We start from the raw sequence: 14,214 nt of genomic DNA on the forward strand, positions 1-14,214 counted from the left end.
ACAGTACAAAAACTCAGCTGGAGCTATGAATCCTTCCTCCACACGTGCAGCTCAGCCAAGCCTCCCACATCTCAGTGTGCCCCAAAATTTTGTGTTTCAAAGGAATTTTAGAGCCTTTGCTTGTTTGGGAGAAAACATGTTCAGAAGCCACAAGGCAGCTCCTGCAGGTTCCTCTCAGCATGCCAAAACATCAGTGGCAAAGGCAATGCCTGCCTGCAACAGCACAGGCAGCTGCATTCTTTAGTCTGGCGCCAAGGAGGAAAGCTATCATCCATTTCTAAGTTAGATTCAGGGAACCAGCTGGGGACCAACGATTGCCATTTTTGAAGTGCATGAAGAGGAGTGTAACCAGCTTTTCCATAGTAACGAAGATTAGCGGCCTTGAGCCTGACACTCCTGCTGCATTAAAAGATAGGAGACAAAGAGAGAGACAGGTAATTACATAGAAGGAGCCCTGGGGAAATTGCAAACTCCTTGAGAACCCTTTAGCTGGTCTGTATGTTTCTCCTTGTCTCTGCTTCAGCTGTAGGTCCCCAAGAAACACTTGCCCATTAGATCATTAGCTTTATTGCAGAAAGTAGCCAGACAGCTGGTAGTGGCTGTTCAATAAAGACTTAGCTTGCCTCTGCAGCAGCAAGAATGAGATGGAGAATAAGAAAAAGAACATCCCAAGGCACATTACCTGTCTGGAGCTCATCCTTGATACATTAGTGTACTTAGTCAGTGTGAGGGTCTGACAAATGAACTCTGACATATCTTGCTGGGGCAATTTAAGACACTATTGTATCGCACTGTCTTTCAAAACCCGTCACAAATGTTAGCACCATCGAGCAATCCAGCAGGAAAACTTGTATCATGCACTGGCCTCTCCAACCCAGAGCCTAGCAAGTTAGCATAAATCCCTTCTCAGCGCTGGATTAAGATGTCAATTCTGAACCAGAGTGGCTGAGGTCTAGACAGAAGACATTACCTCCACTACAAAGAGCATTTACAGCTATCACAAAGATAGAAGAGCATCTATCTCAAAGCACTAAAGCTCCTAAGCAAATACAAATCTTTAATATTAAAATACATATGCAATTTGTCTAGCAACAAACTTGAGACTACTCATGCAGCTCACAATGCTCTATGAAACAGCACTAATTTTTTGTACTTTATATATCCCCAATACAAACTGAATGCCTTGAAGTGAAAAGATGGACATGGATTTTCCTATCACCACATAGCTACAAAATTAAATTCCTCTCACACACCACATTTTGCACTTCTGTCCAAAAGTGAAAAAAAGTCCAGGTAGTTAAAGACTTGCCATGTGTTTCACCATTCAGAACTAGAGTTGGGCTTCCAGATAGTTCCTGTCTTATCTGTCAGGGATACAACCAGCCACAAAACCATGGCAGACACCAGAGAAGATATCAGGTTTAAAAAACTAACCAAAACAACAACTAAACCAATCTGTATTTGCCTGATCAGACGTACATGTGTGACAATAACGAAAGAAGCACTTTGAGATAGGATTCTTCAACTTGTCTTCTCCAGACCTAACTCTGTCTTTCCATCCAAGCTGATATTCAGGCAAAGATTTAGTTAATCAGTCTGCAATACAACAGTTTAACTTTTTTTCCTCTACAGGTATTTAAAATATATCTCATCTTCTAGATTTTCTCAAGGGACAGTATCCTACACTTAGTAGTAGAGCAAGAAGTGCACAAAGCTCTGGTTTGCATTCCAGCATTAGAAGGGCAACCCACGTGAACCAGAAGTTTGGCTAAATTCCATGAAGACAAATTTCTTCTGCCATCACCTGCCCTTCCAGAAGGAGCAGAGCAGGCAAGACACCTTGAAAAGCAGATAACAATTACCCCTTACCTTTCTGAAGAGGCCGCCGCCAATTAGCACATTCCTGGAGCTTCTGAATCAGGCAAGAAGAAGAAAGGAGGGGAGGGGGAAAAAAAAAGGGGGAGGAGAGAGCTGTTTTCTTCCTCAGCACAACAGTATTTCCTGAGGGGAGAAGAAGAAAAAAAAAGTAGAAAAAAGGAAATAAGCATTAGCTTCCATGATTTTCGAAGAGGCTACTGATTAGAACTCTTGCTTGACAGAGCTACTGTACCACTATTTCTGCACTTGCAAAATACCAGTTTAGGGTGTCCTGTATTTTCCCCATTGTCACCTTACCAAAACAGGGACTATGAATGTCAAGTCAACCACTACTAAGAAAAGCAAAGAGATTGCTGTCAGAATGGGATAAAGCCCCATACTAGAATGGGTTAAAGTCCAATTCAAAAATATTCTGGAGCACTTATTCTATTAAGTAAACAAGCTTCAGCCAAGCTCACACCCACTTCTGTAAAAATTCAAATGAGCCACATTTACTATCAAAATAGTTGGCAAAAGGCAAATTCCAACATGCATACTGAACGTACAGGTATATACCAACATTCAAGTGCTTATGTACTCTGCTCTGAGAGGATCATACCTACAATTATGAGTATTTGCAATTAATCATATGTTCTGTTTCTTTTTAAGACAACTCCTCTTTTTCTTAAGACAATCTACTCCAACTAGATCAAATCTTTCAGTAACATCAAGAGTAAGTATTTGCGTGGGTTTTTTAAAAACAGAATGAAGGGAAAGGGATCTAAAATACCTTTTGACTAAAGGTACCACTTTGAAATGGAGCTTCACTCCCATAAAACCACAATTCCTCACCTCAGACCATCTCTCTCTCTCTGCCCTGCTCCTAACATGACTTTAAAGAAACTTACAGACACAGATTTTTAATGGGCCCCTCCCTACCTCCAGTACCTGCCTCTGATGAAAGGCAGGAAAATCAAGTGGAAAATTATTTTAAAGCATGAATACAAGACATTAACATCTTTGAGGAAATGGCAATCAAGGTTTTCCACAGGGAATGAGCAAAGGGAAACACATCCAGTCTGTTCTCCATCACACTTTGTTGGCTTACATTACTACAGAAAAACTCTACCCTTTTCTCTCCTATGGAAAATCTGAACAAGTTCTCAAAATAAGGAAAAAGGTCTATGCTACCTTACATTTCCACACACACTTCTGCCACCCCTCACAACAACAATTAACCCAACTGCTAACAGCACACAGATCCTAGTCTCATGGAAAACATTTGAAATAAGGAGCCCCAACCGCTAGGATACAACATAAAAGGCAGCACTTCTATCACAGCATCTCCCTCAAAGCCACCACGTCTGTCCAATTCTAAATGGCCACAGTTCCTGCATTTCTCTAGGGGACAAAAGCTCTCTTTTTCTCTCCTCCTGTCAGCAAGACTTAAAGCTGCAAGAGTAATTCTGTCCAGATTCCCCTCTAGATAGGCAGTGATTTAAAGAATTCATGAAGTGGCAGTGTAAATAAACAATGAAAAACTAAATAAAGATCAGAGAAGACAACACACAGAAAATGTGCACTAAGGAGAGAAAGAACAAGCTCAGTGATTCAAAACCTCTTCTGCCTTGTTATGGGCACCCATAAATAGGCGCAGCAATAATTTGACAACGTGAAAGAATGGATCCTGACACAAAAATGTAGCTACTAAAAAACCTGCCTCCTCAACCCTCTGCCTAAAGGCAAAACTTCCCACAGTGTTTAATTTCACTTTCTCAATGTCTTACACCCCTCATCAGTTGCATTTCTGCTTTCTGTCAGCTTTCACCAACTTGTACTAATTGATGCAAAGCAACTTAAGCCAAAACCTGGAGAACTCAAATCAGTTTTGTTGTTGGGGTGTGGTTTTTTTGTTTTTGTTTTTTTAAAGGAAACAGTGCTACAGCCCTAACTGTGGGGACAGGAGAAGAAATGACCCTTAGTGAATTGCTCCTGACACGTGTACATCCCGAGGCTATGTGCAAATCAATACTAGTGAGCAGCTCAGCACAGATTAGGTTGCAAATTGCAAGAAAAAAAAGAAATTGTATCACCCCCTCAAACATACATTATTTTTGTATCCCTAAATCAAATGAATCATTTGCTTTTCTTTTTCATTATCAAATCAAAACAATGCTTTTGACAGTATTTTTCTCCCTGCTAAGAACCACCCCCCAGATCTCCAGTAAAGTCTGTTAAGAATTCAAGTACTGGTTTTACTTAAAGTGCTTAAAAATTTTGCACTTCCATCCTATTACTAGTAGGAGGAATAATGTAAAGTAGACACAGAAGATTTGAAGAAAGCATATTTTCAAATTGAACATAAAATCAAGAGGTGGCAAAAAGGAAGTCTTAGTGCAAAAAAACAGTTTTTAAACAACATTCTCAGGCACACAGAAATCTGTCTCAACTACCATTTAAAGACATAGGTTTGACTTGCTCCAAAGAAAGTGAGATTGGTCTGTTCTCAAATCCTCAGGCAAGAAAAAATATAAAGTGAAATAACGCATTAGCTGAAAGTCAAATCCTAAGTGGGGAAACCTCGCAAAATGATTTACAAAACCAAAAGACTTGACTAAATTTCTGGCAGGGCCAGAGATAATTCATATTAAAAAATGTCAAAATGTTTTGGGTATACAGCCACTGCAGGAAGGAAACAAACAGAAAACTGGGAAACACTGTATCAAACCCCAACAAATCGTTGACATCAACATTAGATAAATGACTAGGCATATGTTGAGTCAAACACCCTCAAGATGGTGTGTGAGTCAACTTCTGCAATGAATTTAGCAGAGCTGCTTTCCTACATCAAGCTTAATAAAAATAATCCTCAATTATTCCAGCCAGGCCTGGGTTCTCATTAAATCTTACACATTGTGTGCCCATTCTGGACAGTACCTGAGCTGGAGCAGGGATACCAGAATGCAATTTTGACTAATCTTTTCTGAATGATGATACCAGATTTATTCTTAGTGCTGCATAACAAAGGTGCTGTTTTTTCCAGGCATTACCCAAATGTAGCACACTTCCAAAGGAAAATGCAAAAATCCTGCAGGACATTTGCAGGTTCTAGGTCTTAAGTGATCCAGACACTTTTTACATTCAGAAAATAAAATTTTGGCAAAGTAATGCCCCTCGCTTCCAATCTGCACGACATGACTGGTGAAGAGCTTGTTGACCTTATCATGCCTGACCCCTACAAGGAGCCCCCATCAGCTCTTAGAGCAACTCCCATGTCAACAGAAGCTCCCATGGTACACAACCAACTTGGGTGATTTTCTGGTTTATTGCATTTTCTAGCTTCATGATGGCTACTAATTTCATTACACTGAGGAATTAAATCAGAGCACTGCTGTATGCAACAGAACCCTCCCCAAACCTTGAACATAACATGAGGCAACTCAGGGTTTCAACCAAAGTGGGCATCATCACCAGCACCTCATAAAATTTACAGAGAAAACCAAGAAGTGTTCTCAAGGTTCTCCAATCTACATTTAACAACTACTCTTCTTCTGCTGAATTTTAAGTACACTCAGAGTGTACTAATATAGGTCAAGTTTGTATCACAGTAAAAAGTTATTTTCCTTCTTTTCCTGTTGATTTTCAACCTTTTGATCTAGGAGAGGTAACGAAACAACTATTTCCTTAACATCTATTGAGGGAAGTAGCAGTCTCCATTTCTTACTGCAAAAAACAAACATGCAAGCTAAGAAAAAAGAAGATTAAAATACCTACTCTAAAATAGCATGATGAAACTGAACAAAACCTCTCAGCCTTGGATTATGAAGTAAGGAACCGCTCCTGCTTCTGAATCAGGTTTTTTCTTCAAGCTATTTTCTACTATCTACAGCTGGCACAGAATCAGGATGAAATAGAACTCGCACATTTCATTTCATGCAACATTTCATGAAAACACAATATAACATTTACCTACAGCAACATGAGAACAAGCTAGAAATTAGCAAGTTCTCATTTATTTTAGTATGAATTAAAAGCATATCCCTACTACCCGTGCATATGTGTGTATGCACGTGTCTCACACGTACACCAGGGTAAGCCTTCCATCACAAACACCTGTACTGGAGACATTTGTGACGAAAGAAGCTTCTTCAAACATAAATACTATTTTCCCAGAGAACTGTATCTGCACAAAGACAGGAAGCTCTACTCAAAGCTCTTCTCAATCTATTATCATTGTATCTATTACAAAAAGCCAAGAAAAAGTAACCAAAACATTGTTGCAGAAGCACAGACAAAGCATAAAAACATGGTAAGAGTCAATGAAAACACAGGTCTCTTAAATAAATTTTCCTTTTATTTGCCTTAGTGAACTCATGGGGTTCACCACCAAGAGATGTCTAAGTAAAAGACTACACTTTACTTACATGAAATATATTTCTTAAACAAGCATTGTAATTTTTATTAATTTGAGCAAACTTTAATTCAAATGCCTCATTTCATTTCTATATCTTTAAATAGAGGGGTTCACACAATTGTTCCCTATGGCTTTAATGTTACAGCTATCTCTATTTTCCCACCTGCTTTCATTGGATCCTGAAAAAAGCTGTTCCCAAAATGACATTTGTCCATGCAAAAAATCTGTGCTTTCTGAAGCACATGGATGCATTTAGGTAACATACCTATTAAAGCATACTAACCTCTGTATGACATTTACCTTCCAGTCTAACTGCATTGACCCCACCAAGAATGAAAAAAATTATTTAATTTTCTCTTAATCACCTGAAAAGGTACTTACTAAGCACAAGTAAGATTTATACCTCATATTTTATATGCAAAGTCTTGAGGACCAAACCCAGTGCACTGAAGCACAATGAGAGATACTTGTCACTTGAAAAATTTAGTCCCTTCCAAAGAAACAGGGTGGGAATAACTTTGTCAAACATTTATTTCTCCTTTTTAAGCTAGATCTAGAAGAAAGAAATATCTTTGTCTAAAAGCCTTGCCCCTCAACCTTCCCCTGGGTGACAGGATGCTGATAAACCAGCTAAAATAACTGGTGGAGTGGGGCCCAGGAGCCAGGACATAAGGGACAGGAGAGACAGGTGCATGGGCACATCTGGAAAGCAGCATCCTGCTGGGTCCCTGCTGGGGTGGCAACCACTGCTGCTCCCTGCTGCCAGGTGGTACCCTGTGTGCTGCTGTCAGTGGGCTAGTGCTGACTTAGCAACAGCCCCAAGGATAAGGGGGGTGGGAAGGGGGCATGCAGAAGCTTTTTTTTTGCAGCAACTACCTCTATCTTACAAGCCTGATTTCGTGTTTTTCTATCTTATTCTTAATTAAAAAGAAGACACACTTCATGCTGGAAATAGGTATTTTTTGAAGTTTCAATCATTTAGCCTGTTAAACCCAAGCTTGTAATATGGGTGTTATTTCTTAAAAACATACAGTAAATGCATTAAATTATTGATAGTCATTAAACAGGAAAAAAAATTTAAACAGCTCTCAGCTTTTATCAATCATTTATGCAGTTTCCACTTGCACATCTCACTGGGTTGCTATCATATAGCACAGAGCAAAGAGTACAAATCCTGAAGGCATGAATTCATTTTCTCTTGATGCAGAGTAAAAATATTCTTGGCAGCAGGAGAGAGGCTAAAACATGAAGCAGAATGGTTGAAAGGAGGCTTCTGTCTTTCGCAGTGAACAGGTAGCAATACCAGGGAGCAGCAATTTGAGGCACCAAAGCCCATCCACTTCTGCTGTAAGGGCCAGTAACAACGTCATCAATCACCTCCAACACCTGGCAGCAGTTACAGCCAGCCCAACAGTGTTTACAAATTTGATCCCTATTTGAAATACATGTTAATTCAATGGTGTATGGGGAAAACAAGGAGCATTGAGGTGAATAGTAAAGCATCCAGCAACTTGAGCGAGATGAAGATTTCACCCCAAGCTGCTCACTAGCTCATGAGCCAGTGAGACTGATGATGTACAGAAAACCCCAACCTGTCATACTGACAGCCTGAGCTCAGAAAAATGGCAGAGTCTGGGATAGTCTCTTGAAGCTATTATGAACCTTTACTGGGGCAAGTTATAACTAGACCTAATGCTTTCAGCAGGTCTGAATGACTCATGTCAACACGGGGAATCTGGAGATAGATGCCAGTTGGTGGCACCTTGCCTGGCTGCAATGGGCCGGCTACCAGTGAAGAGATCTTCATCAACATCCCATTTTTTGGTCCATTTTATGCATGGAATGAAAACCTGTCTTACAAGAGCTGCTCTCTTACCTTTCATCCCTGGCAATTTATTGAAATTCACTACTTTACAGTAAAAAAGAGAACACGGTCCTCTGCAACAAGTCAGGTATGATTGCAGCATGCAAGGACCCACCTGATGTACCTCTACAGCAGCAACTGCAGGTGAGCCCTAGCCATAAAAATATCAATGCAAAACACACAAACCCCAGCTCTGGCTGGATATTCAGACAGTGAAACCTTAGCCCTGCAGCAGGCCTGCTACTGGAACCCAAATTAATTTGTTTTAAACTACCTTGTGTCTGTTTAAATGAGCTGTAATAATAGCTCTGAAGCAAAGTGCAGACACATCCAAAAGCTAAACACAATGCTGAGGACTGCTCGAGAAATGCGTGCCCACACCCAGATCCCACTTAGAAACTACTAGCAGGAAAAATTTGTCATAATCCAAGAGTTCCACTCCCAACAATGGCTTCAGTCCCTTCAAAAAAAAACATTTCTGTCCACAGAGGAAAAAAAAAAAAAGGATGTTAGAGATTAGGAAAAAGTACAAAAAGAATCATTGTCTGTTACCAAAATCTAAGTCCTATGGAGGTTAGTATTTTTCCTGAAAACGATTCAAGAATGCACTGAGTCGAGCAACTAGATAATGCCAAATGTTGATACAAAAGCAGCCAGGAAAAGCTGCAGTCACTGGAAAACATTTTCTAGCCTGATTGTTTACAGGCAACTATGTTATAAAATACAAAAATATTCATTTCCAACCATCATTAGTGCAAATCTACAACATGTTAAAAAAAACCACTGAATTAAGACACACATCTCATTACACTGAGTCCCAGGAAAGGCAGCGCAGTATTTAAAGTAATACTATGAAAGCTATTACACCACAGAATTGATTTCATCATATATCAACAAACTAAGTAATTCACAATAAATTTCAATATAATATTAATCCTTATCTATATACAAAACTGTAAGAGTAATAGCCCATTAGTATTATTAATGCAGCACCCAACCACGAGCAGCCTTCACACTGGTCCAGGAACCAGCACCAAGCTCAGAGAGATGCCCACTTATCCTTCAGGCCATAAGCAGTGTTCCACTGTGCTACCTGCCAAGATAAGGACAATGGAAATCATTGACAGGAGGTGCTTGGGCCAGCTCCACAGCTGCCTGCCTGAAGCTGCTGCTGCAGCTGAGGGAAGCACAGCCTGAGCACCCAGCTTTGCCAGGGCTGCTGCCCCCTCCCCACTGCCTCCGAGGTGAGACAAGGAAAAAGTCTGGTTTAGGTGGGTGTTTGCGTGCATGCAAAAGCATTCACTGCTTGTAATGCATCCTTCTTGCCAAACCTTTTCTATTTTTTTTATATATAATTTTTTTAGACCACTCAAGTTCCTATCTCCTCCCTACACCCCACTGAGAATGTTCATTTCAAGCAGCTACCAGTGCTATTTAATTTTGTCTGGCCTGTAAAGCACATTAGTCTTCCAATGAAGTATCTGGAATTTTTATTTTGAAGCCACAATCTGGATCTCTAGCTAAGAGATGTGGTGGAAGCACAGAATTAATTCCCTAGCATTTCCCCTTCCTAACCAATGTGAGGCTTGTATATGACAGGATAAGCAAAGGCTACAAAACAAACTCAAATCCCCAAACAAAGTCTCATGACAACTGCAGCTAAGTCTAATGAAAAGCAACTGTGAACTAGTAGTGAAAGCCTTTCAAAATCTCCTTACTATTTGTAAGGAATACATTATGAGAGGAGAGAGATGCATCTTTAGTACAGAATTGCATGTTTAACTGAACCATCACAGATTCACACTCAAGGCTTAACTGTTTGAGTTCCAACAGTCTGAGAGGCAGGGCCTTTCTACTGGACAGTTGGGTTTGGTACACCAGTCTCTGCGCATACTCACCACCCACCCCTCTTTGTTTTAATAAACTGATTCCATGATAAAAGCCATTTAAAATAACAAAGCCAAACAACTGTCAAACTACCACTAATATGAGCCTTCAAACAGGTTTCCATTTCATAAATCATTTTGGTGATCTAGTTTCACACCACCCCAGGGAAAGTTACACGCATAACAGAGAAAATTCACCATCAATATGCAGAGATCATTTGGCAACCATATCACTGCTAGTAAAGACCTGTGCAGTGGCACCATGCTTTCCATGCATTGCATATGCAGGACAGAAAAGCTCCTTAAAACAAATGCATTAGCTCCAGGCTTGCAAAATCATCAAAAGACAACCAGTTCTGCTTCAGGTGCTTGGTCATCTACTCCTCCCTGAACCAGCACATAGTGGGCGGGAGGAAGGTAACAGAGCATTAGTGGAGGCTACTTACTTGCCACCCTTGCCAGGAAAGTAATGTGAATAATTTTCAAAAGATTTGCTAACGACCCCAAGGGTTCAGATAATGAACCCAAAAGTTCAGAGATCTCAAATATGGAAGACATTGCTCTGCTAGTTGAAACTTTTTCCATGTCTCCTGTTCAAAGACCATGCTAAGAACATCATTATTATTATAATGTACACTACACACATTTTGAGGTATTATTACATTAATACTTCCTACCATTTTGTAACAATAACCTACATTTAAACTACTTCTCATACTTTCTTTGCCTCTTAATAAATTAATTCTCTTATTCAGCTCACAAGTTCTGATGTTTCTTTCCTTTGTCACAGACTTCTGCTATCAGTGGTCAATGGACAAGACCTAGTATTAGTCTCCCAGAGGAGGAAAAAAAAAAATCAGTGAACCACAATCTTGGTGTGCATATATAGCAGGCTGTATTTTCCACCTCTAGCACATTTCCTTGTCCTGAAGCCCAGATAGCCCTTAGTCAATACTTTTCCTCTGGAAATTCATCCAAGAGCTAATTTCTCATTACAAGAAATTCAGCCTCAGGAATTTAATCAGCAACCGAAGCAGAGGGGCAAAACAACTGTCTCCAAGGGACTCTTTACATGGATAAACTCCTGAACGAAACTCTTATTACTGACAATTCTGATGTTCCTAAAACAAAAGTATAGCTGCAGTATATGAAAGCCTGATACAATATGATACAATTCATTACTTAATACTATATATTACTCATGCTCCAAGATCAGAGGCTTTTCCATAGCTCATCCTTCTCATGTGAATTATTTCCTCCTCTCATCAAATAATCTGAAATACTTTCAAACAGAATAGTAGTAAGTTGAGCAAGAAGTTAACTGGTTATCTGAAGTTATCAACTAAAGCAAGTATTTTCATAATAATTGCAGTTAGACCTAATGGGAAATGTAGAACTAGAATTCCTGTAAGAAGGCTTCAGCTGAAGGTCTTCTGTGAATAATAACAAAAACGCAGTAGTCAAGAGATGACATTCAGGACTGGGGAAAGAGGTAACTGACAGAGCAACCAGACCCCAAAATAACCACCTGTCATTCAGCCAGAGGCTCCAAGTCTGCAAAGAGCACCATAGCAGGAATCACTTCACTTCCCTGGGCTTTGTGCAAGCCAGTTAGCAAAACCAAGGTGTTCGTGGCTGATCCTGCAGCTCCCATTGGTCGATCCTTACTTTCACACGTCAGCAGCAGTCATGTCTTAGAAATATCAGCTGCAGTTTATATTCCAACAATTTCAGCTAACACAGACCAGAACCAGTGCACTTCCCTGAAACTTGCACACAAAATCCCTGGCTATTTTCAATGGTACCACCTGCTCCCTGCTTCCCCAGCCAGCGGCCCCATGTACTCATCATGCAGCATCCCACACTACCACAAAGGCCTTGAGCAGGTGGGACAGGAACAGTTGAAGGGTTTGTTAACAACATCTTTGAGACCAGTTCAGAACACAAAATTTAAAAGCTTCATTAGCTACAGGTCCTCTGTTTATGCTCTGTGTCAAGAGTTGAATCAGTAGAGAATGTTTAGATAGAAAGAGATGGGGGATTGTTCAACACTACCTGTGTGATTTACAAGGCTCAGTTTCACTGTGGATCACTTGGATGTATTGAAAAGCTACTTCTGGCCTTTTCTTGTTATTCTATTAGATGTAACTACAAACTATCACTCCAAAATTTATGCACAAATAGCACTTGTCAATAGGATGTTAAGAAGTAGAGAAAAGGTGCAATTTTTACCAGTCAGACTGTGAGAGAATTTCCCATCACACTGTGGCACATATGCAAAGCTTCTCAGCAACTTGTTCCATGACAATGGATTTGCAAAGCAAGAACTGAGGGGATTATTTGATTCAGCATCTAGTTCAAGTAGCCAATTCCTTCAGCAATCAATACTTATCAGCAAGCTAAAGCCTTGTAGAGAAAAATCAGAATCCTTCCTGCTGCAGCAAGCAGGGCTCTGAGGCCTTATGGTCCAACACAGACACCTCAGCCACTGCAATTCTGAAAAATGAATTTTACCTGGGGTTCCAAATACACCCCATGCTTACTTCTAAATGCCAAAACACAAAAGCTCACCTTTTCAATGAAATTCTGAGAAGAAAAATACATACATACAACTAGGGTCTAATATCGTCTATTTATTACACTGCACTTCAGCTGTGCAGGAAAGACTTATTAAAATGAGCACAGGGGACCAGAGAATAAAAGCAATACATTTTAGAGCCAAACACAGGCCATCTTCACACACACAATTTCTCCATTAATAACATCAGAAATTTTGCTTTTTCCTATTATTAATATATTTCAGGGGGAATTATTAAGAGATATGAATTACACAGCTATGACAGTATGCGTGGGGAAAGCTTAGTGTCAAAACTTTAATAAGAGCTTTAACAAAACCACAGCACCTTTGGGTCCTTAGGAAAACAAAACAAACAAAGAAACCCTTACAAAAGGGATTTCAGCTAGGTTTTCAAATGCCCCTTCTGTTCAGTTAAAGCCCATGTTTCATGCACTTCTATTTCCTTTGACAGCATATTAAAACAGAAGCCTTCAGATCATCAAGCAAACCAGAGGGCCTTTGGCAGCTGTTGAGCCCCAGTATTTGAGCTGTGTTTTAACAAACCTGTGAGCCCTTGCTCATCTGTCTTTAAAAAGCAGAAAGTACACAAATCTGTTTTCCCCTCCATTATATGGTCACTCCAAATCCCACTGCAATTACTTAGTAATCCTTGGCATAGCTGTATGAAAATGACCAAACCTACATTCAAAGAGAGTAAGTTACTCTCTTGGCAGGCAGGCCGTGGGGAATAGGTGGAGGGGAGAGCTGGGAACACATTGTTTCCAGGAGTGCCACACACTTGGACGCTAGGGCAGAAACCAGACAATGCAATGATCTGGTAGAACAGAATGACTTGTCTGCGTTTATCAGGAGACAGCTTGCTTGGATAACAACAGGAAGCATGATGACTTCAAGCTGTAAGAGCTGCCAGAATCAGAAGGCAAAGTACTAGGGTTTGGGATTCCTAGAAAACAGCTGAAGAAAAGGAGCTACAGTCTTGTAGCTATGGACTGCTCTGCAGCAATAAGTCTGGCAATGAGGAACAGCTGGGCAAATCTGAAACAAAAGCACCAGCTTTCCCAGAAATTCACCTTTAGACTCAGCAGAGCCTGACCCACCAGCAAAACCTGCATTTTTGTACTTTAAGTAAATCTTTAAGAACAGTTCAGACATGTATTTAAGTTACTGCGAAAAATATATGACCAGATGTTAAATGCTCTGTGCTGAGCCACTGCTAATCTGCCAGCACCCAATGCTCAGTTCTGTGCCCTCCTCTTCACTCGCCAAAACAGACACAAATTGTTACCAGTAGATAAATAGTTTCTTCCACAGCCCTTTTAAGATTGCAGACAAGTAAATATGAATGTGTATACATTATAGATACATTCATGTTTTTAGAAGCTTAATATATGGCTATACTTTGTACCTATTTACATGCATTTGCTATATAAATTCACACTAGTTTATGCAAAATAAAAGCTCAACACTTTAGAAGTGACCAAGTTACAGTTTTTGCACTAGGCAATGATGATTAAAACCTGAATATTTCATAGTAGTGAATCACACTGCCAAGTCTCCAGAGACAGAGCAATTTGAATTGGCATAAATGAATGTTTCCCAGTCTTCTGCTGATTCT

General features: G+C 40.0%; 1 protein-coding gene across 4 annotated transcripts in view; it reads right to left on the reverse strand.

Moving 5' to 3' along the window:
* Nucleotides 1-14,214, reverse strand: part of ZMIZ1 (zinc finger MIZ-type containing 1) — a 338,520-nt gene that overhangs the window by 286,365 nt on the left and 37,941 nt on the right. For 3 of the 4 annotated variants that reach the window (XM_030951384.1, XM_030951380.1, XM_030951385.1), the window contains exon 2: nt 1,870-2,001. The exons of the other annotated variant lie outside the window; for it this stretch is intronic. The gene's annotated coding sequence lies outside the window, so the exon portion shown is untranslated. The remainder of the gene's footprint in view (nt 1-1,869; nt 2,002-14,214) is intronic. 4 annotated transcript variants of the gene reach the window in all.

The sequence above is a fragment of the Camarhynchus parvulus genome, chromosome 6 (assembly GCF_901933205.1).
Source record: "Camarhynchus parvulus chromosome 6, STF_HiC, whole genome shotgun sequence".
NCBI lineage: Eukaryota > Metazoa > Chordata > Aves > Passeriformes > Thraupidae > Camarhynchus > Camarhynchus parvulus.